Below are 15615 nucleotides of genomic sequence, written 5' to 3'. Positions count from 1 at the left end.
GAGGTCACCACCTATAGACCGGGGAGGACAGTGCAGGTGCTAGAGAAATGGTGATAGTCAGTTGCAGAGTACCTCAATACAAGGGAAACCTAGTGAATAAGGACTATAACAAAATATAGCACACACACACTCCTCTCCCTGTAGGTCATCCATGATAGATCCGAGAGCACAATGTAGGATCCGGAGAGATAGAGACACCTGGAGTAATGAAGTACATTAAAATAGGGAGACCACAAGGAGTAATGATGGTAAAAGCGCATAGACACACTCCAGTCCTTGCAAGTCTCTTTTTAGCTTCAAAGCTCTGAAGAGTCGCAGCTCTGTTGATACAATTGCACCATTAGCCGCGTCAGAGGGACTGATAGATCAAAGCCGCAACTGTGGAATTCATCAGTACTGTAGCCACATCCTCTCCTCCCACAGTACAACGTCCAGGGTGGCCATCAAATGCGTAAGCTTAGTCGTGTGACTACTACTTATGCACACTGGGGTCAAGCTGGATTAACCCTTCATATTGGGGTAGCCATTAGTGGATACTAGAGATTACCCTCTTCAGCCATGAATGTCCTAAGGGACTACGTTGGACACTGGGGAGAATAAGTTAATGCCCCTTTAATATCAAGACATTTCTCTTTAACCCCCTCTGGGAGTTTAAGGGTTAATCCCCTTTAGCCTGGAATTCCCTTTTAATACAGAATGCTATCGCCTGCCAAGGCCACGGAATTAAAGGGCATTGAGAAAGAAGTCTTCGCAGCCTTGTAATTCCTCCATGGTAATGGCCGGGGGGCAGTGAGCGCACGGTCGCGGTTTACTCGCTGCTTCTGCCCCATTAATAATGCATCATTAGGCCTTCTTAGGTTATTCTAATTGCCTTAATGTGTGAAATTTACACCCAGTCTGGTGCCAGCAGAGCTAATGAACCCCAGCCCGGACTCCCTGTGTGCTGCCTGCATCATATCCACAAGAGGTGAGGGGATTCATCCAGCTTTCCCAGAGTCCTGAATACAATGGGTGGTCATTCAGGAGTCCAAAAGCAGTAGTCTAAGCCATATTGGTTGTAAGGGTTTGCTATGGAGCGTGATGCGCATTAGGCGGTTACATTAGCAGATGAATCGCCTACAAACAAGATGTAGGCCATATATAAGAGTCGCTCTGACCGGCGGGTTGTGCCCGGTGGCGCAGTGTCTTTATAGTGGTTCCTTCCCTTTAACAACAAAAATTCCAGCCGGATCCAGTCCCCAGAAAGAAAGATAAAACCGAAGGATCTTTAAGAAGCACTTGAGTTAATTCCGTGCCCACCTTCCTCCCGGCATCGGCTGACATTAACTACATGACATAACATTGATTATGAGGTTTTATTACAAGGAACGTGCACCCCCCTCACTCTCCCGCCGCCCTTGAAACGTCTCGCAATGAAAACCAACCCCGGGCAAAGCGAGCAAGAGCCCAGCGTTCCTGAATTACCAATAACTTGTGGCCTCCATCTCTATCAAAGAGCGGAAAGCTGATCCCTCGGCGGCGGCCCTCACTGCGGCTCCGGCAGAACACAAGACGCTTTGTTGCAGCTCGCTTCCTCAGATGATGCGGAGACAATTTCCATTTTTTTCATCCTTTCATGAAGATTCTCAAGGAAGAAACACAGATAAAAACAGAGAAAACCAAACGGAAAACGAGCAAATGTCCACGGAAATCAATGACTAAAGGCGTCAACCACGCTTAACCCCCACAACCATGATAAGACCCCTCATTTCCCCCGAAGTACCATCTCCAGAGCTTCCTTTATAAAAGTTCTCCAACCTTAGTTGTCACATGACTATGAGCACATAAGCAGGGAAGGGAAAGCAACAAAGGGGCAGAGCCTGACAACTATTTCCTGGTTTGTGGGAAAATCAGTGTCAAGGATAAGCCTACAAACTGCATCAGAGGTAATGGGGACATGTAGATATGCAAGAGACCAGGTTTTACTTTTGCCCAACGTTCCCCTTTAAATTTACATTCATCTGGTCACCCGCCAGCACAATAGACCTGAAGCAGCCACATTCCCAGGCGGTGGGATGACTGTGGGGTTGTACTACAATGAGATGACCACATAACATTCCACATACAACCCAAATCACGCATTTGGCTTGAAATTTGGTAGCTCAGATGTCAGACTTAGATAATCCCCTCATTTCTGTTCAAGTGTCGAGTCGAGAAGAAGGAGTGGGGGGATGGGAGAGATTTCCTGCAGCCATTAACCTATGCTGTGAATCCGTGACCCCGGCGGGATAATCCGATGGCGCTGTAAATGATGGAGGATAACGCAGCCGGCGGTGACTGCGTACATCTGTCGCTTATACTAATACTTCTCAGCTTCTGCACAAGTGTGATCACAACACACAGACACCATGTCTCTGTGCCATGTACTGGAGTGTAACCATACAGGATGCAGTACCACTTTCAACCTGATAAACTGAGGGTAGTACTGTAGAGCTATGCCCCTTCATTAAGGGGCGCCATAAAACACTAAGTCATGTGAATCACCACATTAAGGTAGAAATCAAGTGGACGTTTATAAGCAGCGATGAGGGTACTACAACTCCAACTGGATCATCACCTAATAGTAGATTATTATACAGTGTTATACTTCAAGGGGTATGCCCATTTCCAAGATCCTATCCCAATATGTAGTAGGTGTAATAATAATATTTGAAAATATCTCCAATTAGAAATGTAGCATAGTTCACTATGTCACTTACCCCATGTGCAGGACATTGCATTAGCTTAGGTATCCATGGCCACGACCACTAATAGATAATTGTCACTATATGAGTGGTTGTAACCCTGGATACCTAAGCTACTGCAATGCCCTGCACATGGGGTAAGTGACATAGGGAATCAAAAGAACTATACTATATTTCTAATTGGAGGTATTTGCTAATATTATTATTACTACACCTACTACATATTGGGATGGGGTCTTGGAGATGGGAATACTCCTTTAAAAGGAACAGCTCCCTTTTGTTTAGATCAGGTTGTAGCAGTCGTGGAGGCTGACAACCCTGTCAATCACTGCTAAACTAAATCAGGAAAGGATCCATCACAGGAAACCCATAAATCTATGGCCCATCATCAGCCACATGGTAACAGCTGCCCTGCTAGCTTGGAGGGCGAGGAGGAATAAAAGGGCAACTCATGAAGACTACCCAAACATATTGATCAAGTTGCTGCTATTTCTCTCTGTTATCAGCAATTTTCGGCAGGGTGTGGCAGTCTGTAGGACAGGTCAATACAATTTACTGTTCCTCTCTAAATCAGCCATTCCAGACTAGGGTGTGGGCGATATAAAGGGACTGTGCAGGATTAAAAAAAAAAAAAAAAAGGTTGCTTGCTTTCTGAAATAGCACCACCCATGTGCGTGGGTTGTTCGCGGCACTCCAGCTCAGCTCCATCCACTTTACAGGACTCAGTTGCAATATGAGACACAACCTGTAGTCAAGGGTGGCGCCATTTTTGAAAAAAAAAAGCAGCCATGTATTTATAATCCCAGACAACATATGTTGATATCCAAGAGCTATGCTGACATCAGAAGTTGGGGATTAGTCGGCACAGCCCATTCCACTACACATTACACGGTCATCAGCTCCTACCATAAGCCTATGGCCACCCTTAGGATGGCATCCTAACCTACGATACAAGGCGCCCCTCATATAATAGCACAGAATGGTTACTGGCCCCTTCAAGAACAGTTATAAAATCCACTCACCGCTGTCAGCGGCAGCTCATGGAGTCGGCTGCATAGACCGCGACGTCACATAAATCTCCGATCCTGAAAAACACAGAGGAAGTCGCATTATAAATATTTACTTCTCCCAGCATCACAAATGGCGGACAGGATCGATGGACGATCCATCATGGAGGATCTAAGAAATCAGCAATGTCTGTGAACGTTATATTGGTCAGCTTATCTCCCTATGGCGGCTGTGCCCCAGCTTTCCGTGGCTACTGAAAGGCAACTCTCTCTAATACGGCGGTACATCAGGAGAGCACAGACGGTTCGGAGTTAATGTGTGCGCTTTCACGCTGCCACTGGCTCTAATTTATTCTGCTTTGCTTTATGTGACCCGGCAGCGATGCGGATAAATCATGGATAACGCTCGGCGCTGCTGCCTGACCCGTGTTTACTGCTCGCTGCAGAGTCTTAATTACAATCCGCAGGAAGCTGACGAGAGCCGCATAATAATAACGAGGCGTCAGCGGAGAAAGGACATTAGCGCTAATACAAATGAGCTTCATTACAAAAAGGGGAGAAAACAGGAGAGCCCGCGGCCATCGTCTGCACCGCTGCCACCGCCGCCACCACCACGTGGAGTTTAATTACTGGAAAATCAAATGCTCCATTTGTGACTGACACCTGCACAACTGTCAGGACAATAAAGGGTTAAACGGGAGGAAGGCTCGAGCTGGAGCACAGCGGACAATCGCTTAAACAGCGCTTCACGCTAATAGTTGCGTCACTGACTGCTGGCGGAAAACGTCATATAAGCCCAAAATGTCTGACAAGCGATAAACGCATAAATTTTATTGTGATGGTGTATTTATTTTATTACCTGTTCATATGCAGTGTCCCCATGACAACCCTTCCAGTCTTGTTACCCAATGAACAGATTAAATCATCACATACCTTCTGTACCTAGTATGGCAGTAGTTACATGTGTGGACACTGATGTGGATAGGTATTTTGACCAACCGAAGATCACTATGAAAAGTCTGAATCGCTATGGACTAGAAGTGTTGATGTGGAAGAGGCTCTTATTTCTGCGATATGACTGAACAAGACAGAGCGTAAAGATCAGGAAGTGTCATCATGGGGACACTAATGAAGAATATCCGGACATAAATCAAATAACTTTGGGGTTCCCGGCTACAAAATAGTCTAATCTGCAGTGTCCGAGTCAATGTGGGATGTGCTAGAAAAAAAACAATTGCTCTGAACTCAGGAAATCATTGGTGGGAGAACAGAATAATTCCCGGACAGGTCTTAAGGCCCCCATACACATTGGACTATAGTGTAGTCAGTTCAGATGGCTGTCGGGAGCTTTGTCATAGAGAACATATGCAAAAAACTACCGCACTCCTGGGATGTATAGGTGCTCAAGCAAACCTTCATCGGTGTACAGTATGGTTTGGCAGGAGGGCATAGAAGGCAGGTGCCCGATTGGTGCGGTAGCTAAATAAAGGAGTAAGTAAAGAGAAGTAGGTTTCCTGGCAGTGGGAACAAGCCCACTGGAACAAGGGGTGGACACGCGGTCCCACCGCCAGGAAACCTACTTCTCTTACTCCTTTATTTAGCTACCGCACCAATGGGCACCTGCCTTATATGCCCTCCTGCCAAACCATACTGTTAACCGATGAAGGTCTGCAGTGACTGAAACGTCTGTTTTTTTACATCATTATTTTTCCCATTAAATATATAAAAATATATCTTCCGAGTCACTTGAGTGCCAAGTTTTTATCTCTATTCTCATAGAGAACAAGCTGAGCGAGCGCTCCAGTGTATGGTGGAGTCAGCTCAGATGGCTGTCAGCGGCTTTCTCATAGAAAACAAGCTGAGCGAGCACCCCCGTGTATGGTGGAGTCAGCTCAGACGGCTGTCAGCGGCTTTCTCATAGAAAACAAGCTGAGCGAGCACCCCCGTGTATGGTGGAGTCAGCTCATGTGGCTGTCAGGGGCTTTGTCATAGAGAACAAGCTGAGCGAGCACCCCCGTGTATGGTGGAGTCAGCTCAGATGGCTGTCAGGGGCTTTGTCATAGAGAACAAGCTGAGCGAGCACCCCCGTGTATGGTGGAGTCAGCTCAGATGGCTGTCAGGGGCTTTGTCATAGAGAACAAGCTGAGCGAGCGCTCACGTGTATGATGGAGTCAGCTCAGATGGCTGTCAGGGGCTTTGTCATAGAGAACAAGCTGAGCGAGCGCTCACGTGTATGATGGAGTCAGCTCAGATGGCTGTCAGGGGCTTTCTCATAGAGAACAAGTTGAGCGAGCGCTCACGTGTATGAAAGTGTTGGCTAAAATGGCTGTAAGTTGAAGCATCATTCTCCAAACAGCCAACTAATGTGTATGGGCGGCTTTGGAGTCCTCTATGGAGGACAATCACACCACTGATCACAGATTCCGAAAATGATCCTTTCCGATGGTGATAAGCGGCTTTGCCCCCCTTTTTGAGACGCTGATCTTCCAGTCTTTACATAGATCTCCGGTGAATTGTTCCTGAACTAAGAGAAATGTAAATCATTTCTCTAATTAGTCTGTAATACCGGCGATGACATGGAGACATGACAGGAGCAGCAGCGCCTCAGGGCAAATAAAGCACCAACAGTTACCTGGCGGTGAATAGTGCACCAGCGACAACTGTACTGCCGCCGGAATCTGCCATCATGGGGTTACACAGCGACATGTGATATCTGGTAAATTGCGCGACCAAGGAGATTTGTACAACTTGTTGTCACAGGACTATTTTATTGGTTTCGCTGCTTAAATAAAACAGCCCAAGTTGCAGACAAGTCACTCGCATTGAAGTCTATGGCAATTGTGTTGTGTGCAACTTGCAACCAGCGACTGGAAACATATGTGACTGTGTCGCAAGTTGCAAAGTGACACCTTAGAAAATCATTACATCCAATGTTGCAATACGTTGCTCAACAATGTAGCCCTAGCGTGCAGAAGGCAGACTAGATCGACCATGTGGTCTTTTCTGCTGGCAATCCTCTATGTTTCGATCACCCCTAACATCCTTGATTCTAGGAGTCAACAACCTAATCAGCAGGGCTAGGTCCAGAATAGGAGTTCGGAATATTATTTTTGACAATTTATGGACAGCAGGTTGAGGTTTTGACAACACTAAAGTACCAATAGTTTGGAGGGATTTGCACAGTGCTGGTTGTAAAGACCACAGAAGGTGCATACCAGGCTCTGATGATGGGGAAGAATACAAGCTCCTGTATATCACACTCCTGTATCTAACCAGGAATGCAGGGGTGCACATCCCCCCTCCGGATGCCTCTGCCAACTATTCAGAAAGAGGCTGCGGCCCCACAAATGATCTCATCCCATTTTGTCTCTTTTGACAAATTAGACCCCTTTCTTCATCCCACAAATGTCTTTACAGACTCTTTATAACACAGAGGAGCCGACCGTGCGCACAGACGCTCCCGCCGAGCAGCTGCAGATCTACAGGGAGAGTCAGGGTTAATGGAGATATGCACGCTGATTGCACCATTGAGATTTAAATGGCAGGATAGAGGATAATTCAGGGGCAGATAATAGACCTGGACTTTACTCCATGTCATTAGTTGGTGGGGAGGGGGGAAAGTCAACCTCACAGGACCATGATACCGAATAAGGGGGAGAAATGTGACATTCACACATTGAGAATTTTATATTGATTTCCACATTAAAATCAAGAGACGCCAAATCCAATCAATCACAAATCCTCCTTATTTTTGCAAAGTTTGCATGGAAAATCCTGCATATTTTCCTCAAGTAGATGAGCCCACTTGAATGGGCCTACTCCTCACAAGAAAATTACACAATTTAAGCACACCTCTGTATGACGTGACAGCCTTGGATAAAAACGTGGTCCGGTTATAGGATTCCACCCTTGCAACTTTCTGCTGACTCAATAACTGCAGAGTTCAAACCTCCACAGACAAACAGCACAAAAAAAAAAGCCCCTGCCGAAAGCATCATGGTGTGGATTTTCATGAACGAGCAGCCTTACATCACGCAGCGCAATGCCAAGCGTCAAATGTAATGATGTAAAGCCGCCACCACAGGACTCTGGAGCAGTGGACACATGTTTTGTGGAATGACTGATTACACTTCTTTATCTGGTGTCTGATGGATGAGTCTGGGTTTGGTGAACGCCAGGAGATAGTTACCTGCCAGATGGCATTGTACAGGCTGTACAGTCTGGTGGACGATGGATAATGCTTTGGACTTGTTTTTCGGGCATCAGCCTCGGGCCCTAATTTCCAGTGAAGGGAAATCTTAATGCTTCAGCATAAGTCATTTCGAACAATTGTACACTTACAACCCTGTGGGTGCAGTTTGGGAAAGTATGCGAGGGGTGTAAAATACTTTTCTGTTCCCCAGTGCAGAAAGCAAGGTCCATAAAGACATGGTTGGGGAAGTTTGGTATGGAAGAACATGACCGGTCGCATAGAGCCCGGACCTCAACCCCATCAAACACCTTTGGGATGAACTAGAGCAGAGATTGCGAGCCCTGCCCTGCCATCCAACATTAGTGTCTGACCTCACCAATGGTCTTCTGGAGGAATAGGCAAAAATTGGCATAGATATGAGTAGTGTATAGTGCAGAGTAAGCATAGGATTAGCTTTGAGATAGCAGAAGTACAATTTATATAGTAAGTGCTTTAACAACAGTATAGGACATTAGTCTGTTTAGTCTATAAGATAGGAAATAGATAATGATAGAACTAGCCCAGTGGGTGGGAACTAGTATTGATGAAAAGGGGGGCACTTCCTGCTAGTGTGTGGTTAGAGAAGTGCAGTGCCAAGGTCAAGTTCAGGTGCAGTGGGCTGCTAGGGGCAGCATGGGCCAATTGATTGAGGCAGTGGAAGGCTGTATTGAGTTCCCTGATGAACAGTCCTGTAGCATCTGGAGCCTAGGGCACAGGCCAGGTACCAAGGAGAGGGCCTGGTCTTCTGACATTTGGAGGTCGGTGGACTTGGAATTACGTGGGGGGCAGGAGGCCGGTCCCGGGTGCACTGCCTAAGTGGACAAGGAATCCCTGAGGCTGATTAAATCAGTGGGCTTGGGGGTAGCCCAGGACGAACGGGTGGCAGGGCTGAAGAGGTACTGTACTAAGGAAGGAAGAAACATGAACTGTTGTGCCCTATCCCATATGTCACCACCTGATGAGCTTGAACTGTCTAGTAAACGTTTGCCTATTGTAAAGAACTTGGTGTCCCCTGAATTGTGTGTGGTGGCTCCTGAGGATGGAAGGCCTGCAGCCTACAAGTGAGAGTGTGATGTGCCCAACACCCTACCGCACACTGGGACTGGGACACCGTTTGTCTGTAAAGTGTCAGAGCGCAACTGGACAGCAGCTCGGTCATGATTACCACTCTGTAGCTCTTTACATAGGTATAATGCGGAGGAGTCTCATTCCTTTTGCACATGTAGGTATAATGTTACATGCACGCCGCTAGGTACAGATAGGGAGAGATGGGTTTCATGAATTCTTTGGAATCCTGGGGGAACCGTTACTCAGGGCAAACATAGGCTGCAGCTTCTCTCAGGCACACGATAGATTCAATTGCTGACCAGACACATCTGACAAGAGTCTTTTTCAACAGTTTAACAGTGGAATTTAATCTAAAGCACGGCCAGTGCAATTCAGGGATATTACAGTACAGTCTAAGTTTCTTTAGCAACCGGCTCCAGTAACAATACAGTAGTTTCTTCACAAGGCACAGTATTACAGTCTCTTCAGTAGCATAGTTCAGCATAGATTAGATCTCTTAGCAGCACACTTCTATGCATACACAACCACATGCTTTTCCTTCACAAGGACACAATAGTATACAACATTCTTTATCCTGCATGGAGATGGAGGGGGGAGGGTTTGATGAGGGAGATGATCCCTGTGACACAATTCCTTCCATTCCTTATCTTCCTGCCTGATAATACTATGCACTGTTAGTTCAGGAAGTTCATCTGACCTGTGTTTAGTTTCTCTCCTGATCTGAATCCTGTTCAGTTGCCTTCTGTCAGATACAGATAACACACTACCTTTCTCTTCAGCTTCAGCCAGACTACAATAACAAGTTCCCTACAATCCCCCTGGGGCTCTGCTAAAACACTCCCTGTCTACTGTGACTGTGTTAACCCCTCTAGTTCCTGGATGCTTCTGAAACACAACACTTCCTGTCTCCTGTGCTTGTGTTATTTGAAATAGTTGCTGGATGCTTTTGAAGCAACAGCACTGCTTCCGCATGTCACAATAATGCAGAGGAGTTTTATTCCTTTTGCACATGTAGGTATAATGCGGAGGAGTCTCATTACTTTTGTCCCTATCATGTATGTATTTAAAAAATAAATATTTTAAAGATATCTGGTTGCCGACATCCAAAAGCGTAGAAAATCTGGGTAACTGCAGCCATATTGTTACCAAACTTTTCCAGAAATAGATATTGTATAGTATGTGCTGCAGGAGGAGGAGTTGTATACTTTTCTATTCTGTAGACTCGTCGTAAAATGAGATATGTTGTGGGGAAGGGAAAGGGATTGGGAGATTTGTATATTTTTTCTTTTTCCTGCAGAATTGATGGATTTATATATTTTTTCTTTTCTGTAGACTTGATCTAGGAGTAGAGATGCAGCAGACTGGGGGGATTTATGTAGTTTTCTATTTTTTTTTTTTTGGAGGCTTGTGATAAGATGCGATGTGCTGCAGTGAACCGAGCGGCTGTGTCCCCGAGTGTGAAATTACTGGCTGAGGGGAGATTTCACAGTGGCTTAAATCACAGAGAGGAGGTGTCACATGGGTGTGTGTGTGTGGGGGGGGGGGTGAGATGGACACAAATCCCTGGTCCTGGCAGAGCTACAATGACAAGAGTCTCAAGTGTTTCAGCAAGTGGAGAAGGAGGAATAATCTTCCCTACAATCTCCAGACACGAGATCAGCCTCGCAATATAAACCAGGACCAGAGCGACCGCGGAGAAGTCCGGTTATAACGCTACAGCGGGTTATATTATGTTGGCATCACGTCTATTGCCTCCGTTTTACACACTGGGAAAGCTAAATGACCTATACATTGAAAAAAGGATACCATCCAATGGCATTAGTCATCCATCGGGTCCCATAGTAAAAGAGCAAAATAAATTATACTGCAGTATTTTGGATTGAATATCAGGCTACTACTATACACCACATTTGTTTTTGGAGAACTCTGATGTATTCTTGCCTGACAAAAGGTCCAAAAGCCAATCTTTTGGCTTATGTCAGACAAAAGGACACAAAAGTAATCAGGACACAGCAGGGCAAATACAGGGAGGAAAGATCAGGTTATAACTCTATATGGAGGATACAGCAGCTTATAATGATGCGGGGCACATGCGTCAGAAAAAGATGAGCGGGTCAATTTGTGGGACTCCGGTCCAGATCACTGGTCGCTGGATGGGAGGCCTGCAAATCACTTACTTTCTGGTATGGCTTCCGATTAGCCAGGGCCGGCGAAACGTCATCTTTGGGTGTCACGTTGCACAGATGATGTCGTGCCAGGCCCAACAAAACAAATGCCGCACAGGGGACACCAGAAAGTAGGAGATTCGCGGGCTTTCCATCTAGCAACCAGTTGCTACTGACCTGGACCAGAGTCCCAAGAATCCATCTGCTCATTTCTAGCCAGAATATAACGATGAGGGGGAAGATATTCCATAATAAAGTCCTCACACTCCCGACTCCAACACTTTTCTCGTTCTGCGCAATTTCTATAGAATGTACTAACGCAGACAGTTCAGTTAAATTCCCCGGTTTTAAGCATGCCCTAAAAGCGTTCAGCCACACTCCGCGCACTCGGTAGCACTTTGCATCAGGGCGTATACAGATGCTGGCTCGTGACCAGTTCATGCAACGTTACTTAATACCCTTAAAAAAAAAAAAAAAAAGCCCCAGGAGAAGCCGAAACTCGAGTCGGGCTGCTGAGTTTTACTGATATGCCGTTTTATCTATGCCATTTTAGCACAAACAAGTTACTATTGACTCCTGATCTGTAAGTGTAAGATTTGATGTTTAAGAGTAACAGTCGTTTACATTTTTACTTCATAAAATTAGTAATACACGTGAAAATAAGAAACTTTGTTATTTATTTTAATCAGAGAAATCTGCTTCTTTCTCCCCCCAGGACTCATCTTTCATTCTCAAGATTCTCAGTTCACAGGTAAAATCTGTCTCCAGTGAATACAGATTTTTACATTACTGAGATAGGAGATGACAGTTGGTGCTTTTAAAATTCCATGTAGAGGGAAGGAGGGAGGAGCTCTGTCTCTAGCTCCTCCTTCCCATCTAGTTAGCACTTTATGAGCACCAACTGTCATCTACCATTTCAGTAATGAGAAAATCTGTTTCCACTGAATATAGATTTTACACCCATGAACTGAGAATATTGAGAAAGAAAGATCAGTCCAGGAGGAGATCGAAACAAATTTCGCTATTAAGAGATATTACAAAATTTCTTATATTCATGTGTATTATTGATTTATATAATACAAATTAAAACGACAGTCTTTAAAGAAGAAATTTGCAGATTAACATTTGCAGGAACAGTTATTACTGAGAGAAGTTCCAAATTTGCGCGTAACGTTTTATAATTTGAATACCAATATTTATTATAAAGATGGCTGGACCATATATGACGTGCATTTTTACCTTTTGTCTCCCCTATGTTCTTACAGATTGTAAGCTCTTGTGAGCAGGGCCCTCGCTGCTCTTTTTTAAATTGTTGAATTCTATGTCCAATATTGGTTGTGCCTTTATTTCTGTCTGAATTGTAAAGTGCCAGAGCTATATAAAATAAAATTATTATTAGAATATAATGATGCGGGGCAGACATATTAGGCTGTATAATACAGATGGCTACTCCAGGTTATAATAATACGGCGCAGATAGATCAGTTTATAATACACCAGGTTATAATAGATGGCATATGATAAATTGTAGATTGTAATTATAATGGGGCATATACAGAATATATTAATACGGGGGCATATACACAAGTAAACTCTCACCAGTGCTTATCTTCCATTCACCACCATGCCCAATAACACACTTATCAGTTCTGATTTTTGGCCTATATTATGGGCACTCATTTTGCTTATTTGTTGGGAGGAGGGGGGGGGGGGGAATTTGCAGTCAGCGCCTCCCTGATCATTTCTAATGATAATGAGAGAAGTGACACCAATCACATGGTGAATATAAGAGCTGATGGGGGATGGGAAGTATCAAATACGTATCTGTGACCATCAATACAAATGTCCTGCACAGCCCCCCCCCATGGGTTCGGTAGCTGACAGTCACTGCCATTGTTTTCAGCCTCTGGGACAGACGACCCCTTGGCTTTGTTTCTGGGAGACCTCTAGGTGGGGGTTTGACAGAGACCACCCAACTCTGTCCAAAGCTAACAGACCCTGACAAGACAATCCGGATTTCGCAGCAGGACGCAGCTCGCCCCTGACGGCCCTCGCAGCTCATTCTGGAACTAATCCTCTTAGATATAAAGCCTTCCTGCCGAGATTAGCTGCTGCCTCTTTAAGAGTCACCCCGAGCGCTGTTCTATAAGACTTGAGGTTATCCAAATGGCCATGAACCCTAAAGTATCACCACGAGTGGTCGCATCGTTCACCGTGAACCACGGAGATAAGTGTCCAACCATATACAGAGAACCTATATGTGGTTATAGAAGATGGGTCCTGTAGAGCAGTTCACAGCTTTTTAAGAAACTCATCCTAACTCAATTTGCTCTGACAACTGAGGGTCGTGTGTATTCTCACCATTTACTATGTATAATGGGTGTATTCTTTGAGAAGACCACAACGCTTAGAAGACCCCTTCCAATGCAATTTTGGGTAGTGGTTGCAAAGCACCTGCTGACATTTTTCTGTACCGTGGTTCCTGTATTTCTGCATGGAGAGATCTTCATTAGGTGGAAGAATTAAAACGTATTTTAGAAAGGCCACTGCCCCGCTATCAGTATTTGATCAGTATTTTTTCTCAGGAGTGGGAGCCAAAACCAGGAGTGGGTGATAAATGCAGAATTGGTGACTTGTTTCTATTCTACCTTCTCTCTGATTGTTCCTCACCTGGTTTTGGCTCCCACTCCTGAGAAAAAAATACTGACCGAATACTGATAATGGGGCCCTGGCAAAAGAGTTACCCCTCTCCGACGACTCTTTAGTTACATGGTACTTGTGGGTGAAGCTCAGCAGCACTGCAGTTGGTCTCCCACATGCTGCTGTGTTCCAGCAGGCAACAATCATTAAGTGTCAAGTCGCCATCATCAGATTTCCCTAAAATTTCGGAAAAACCCTTCTGGCAGCGCGTCTTACATTTGTTGTCCCTGCTCCGTCTTTTCCCGCTGGAGACGCGGGGACATTAAGCATTCCGTTCGGCGCTTTTCCCTGTTTTTCCTCTTTTCACAACGCAAGGATCAACAATGACAAAAAACTCATTCATGGAGATGGTTAGAAGGCATCAAGGGGCGGGTGAAGGGCTCATTCCCATTCTGTGCCGCGCACCGGCTCTTTCCTCACATAATAATGGGTGCCGCGGGTGTTCAGGGGGGAGGGCGGGGGGAGGGTTCTCAGCACCTTTTCCCAGGACACCGGGAAACAAAGGCTGAACCCAGGGGTTAAACGGGTCATTAGCAGGAGAACAATGGAGTTCGCTGAGCATTTAATTAAATCACAATTTTACCAAAAAGCGAAAACAAAAACAAGCAGCCGGTTCTCACAGCAGGAAAACAAGACTTTTACCAGCTCAAGGAAGTATCCGGGAGACCAGGGTGATGGCGGCAGCCAAGAAGCACTGAAGACACTACGCGACTCATTACCCCAACAGCAAGGGGGGGAGCAGATCTTATAACAAACCGCAGGGCAGGGCCAGGAGGAGCAAGGGCCAAAAAAACTCAACCTGCAGCAATTAACTACAAGCATAGGAACCGGTGGTCAGCCTCCAGTGTGCAACATCATGGGGCTCTGGATGCTGAGTACAGTTTTCACATTGATAGCTTCACATGGATAGCTCTAAACACAGCAACGACACAAAACTACTCCAAATCTTCTGTTCCAATATTTCAGTGCAGGCAAAATAGATCAGCCTTGAATCCAGGGAAACTTTTTCCAGAGGCAGAAAACAACTGGAGACCATTAAAAAGATAGGATTATACACAATGACACTAACTTGTGTAACCAGTAGTGATGAGCGAGCACTAAAATGTACTCGTTGCTTGGGTCGAGCAAATTGGAATACTCGGGTGCTCCCCCCGGCGGTCTGCAGAGGGCCTAAAAATTGACCATATTGATGGGAACAGTGCTCAAATGACATGGGAACAGCATGGGGAAGACCCCTGGAAGCATCTCTGTCTCCCAGATCACTGCTGTCAGCAATGTGGTCAGAGTATTACGCCACTTTTACGGACTCACAATAAAACATACAAAGACGAAACCAAAATGGATTTTCCTGGGAAATATGTTAAGGAACATCCTTTCCAGGGTAATGACTTGTATAGAAGGCAAAATAAATAACCAAAAACAAAAATACTCCTCCACAACTTGGGCTATGTTCACACGTAGCATTTTTGATGCGTTTTTGCACTTTTGAATTGCTTTCAACCAAGACAAATGCATTCACCAGGAAATGTCATTTTAACATTTTACAACCTTATCTGGTCATGTGCAGTGTGACACATGTATACAGTGCTGAAAAGACATGGGGAAGACCTCTGGAAGCATCTCTGACTCCCAGGTCACTGCCTAAAAGTGTGCCCATCATAAGTGATCCTTGGCGCATGCGAGGATGCCTCCCGCCATGCACCGGTCGTTGCAGACTTGCAA

At 45.3% G+C, this 15615-nt stretch overlaps 1 protein-coding gene across 7 annotated transcripts in view; it reads right to left on the bottom strand.

The window, feature by feature from the left end:
* The window catches only part of SULF2 (sulfatase 2), an 87323-nt gene that overhangs the window by 51664 nt on the left and 20044 nt on the right, over nucleotides 1-15615 (bottom strand). For 4 of the 7 annotated variants that reach the window (XM_073682651.1, XM_073682653.1, XM_073682649.1 and 1 more), the window contains exon 2: nucleotides 3746-3808. The exons of 2 other annotated variants lie outside the window; for them this stretch is intronic. The gene's annotated coding sequence lies outside the window, so the exon portion shown is untranslated. Of the gene's footprint in view, nucleotides 1-1464; nucleotides 1625-3745; nucleotides 3809-15615 lie in introns of all 7 variants that reach the window. One more of the 7 variants, XM_073682650.1, reaches the window with a different exon arrangement.

The sequence above is a fragment of the Phyllobates terribilis genome, unplaced genomic scaffold (genome assembly GCF_046119375.1).
Source record: "Phyllobates terribilis strain yellow unplaced genomic scaffold, ASM4611937v1 Scaffold_5__5_contigs__length_657084704, whole genome shotgun sequence".
Classification (NCBI taxonomy): domain Eukaryota; kingdom Metazoa; phylum Chordata; class Amphibia; order Anura; family Dendrobatidae; genus Phyllobates; species Phyllobates terribilis.
This window is presented reverse-complemented; position numbering and strand designations above follow the sequence as displayed.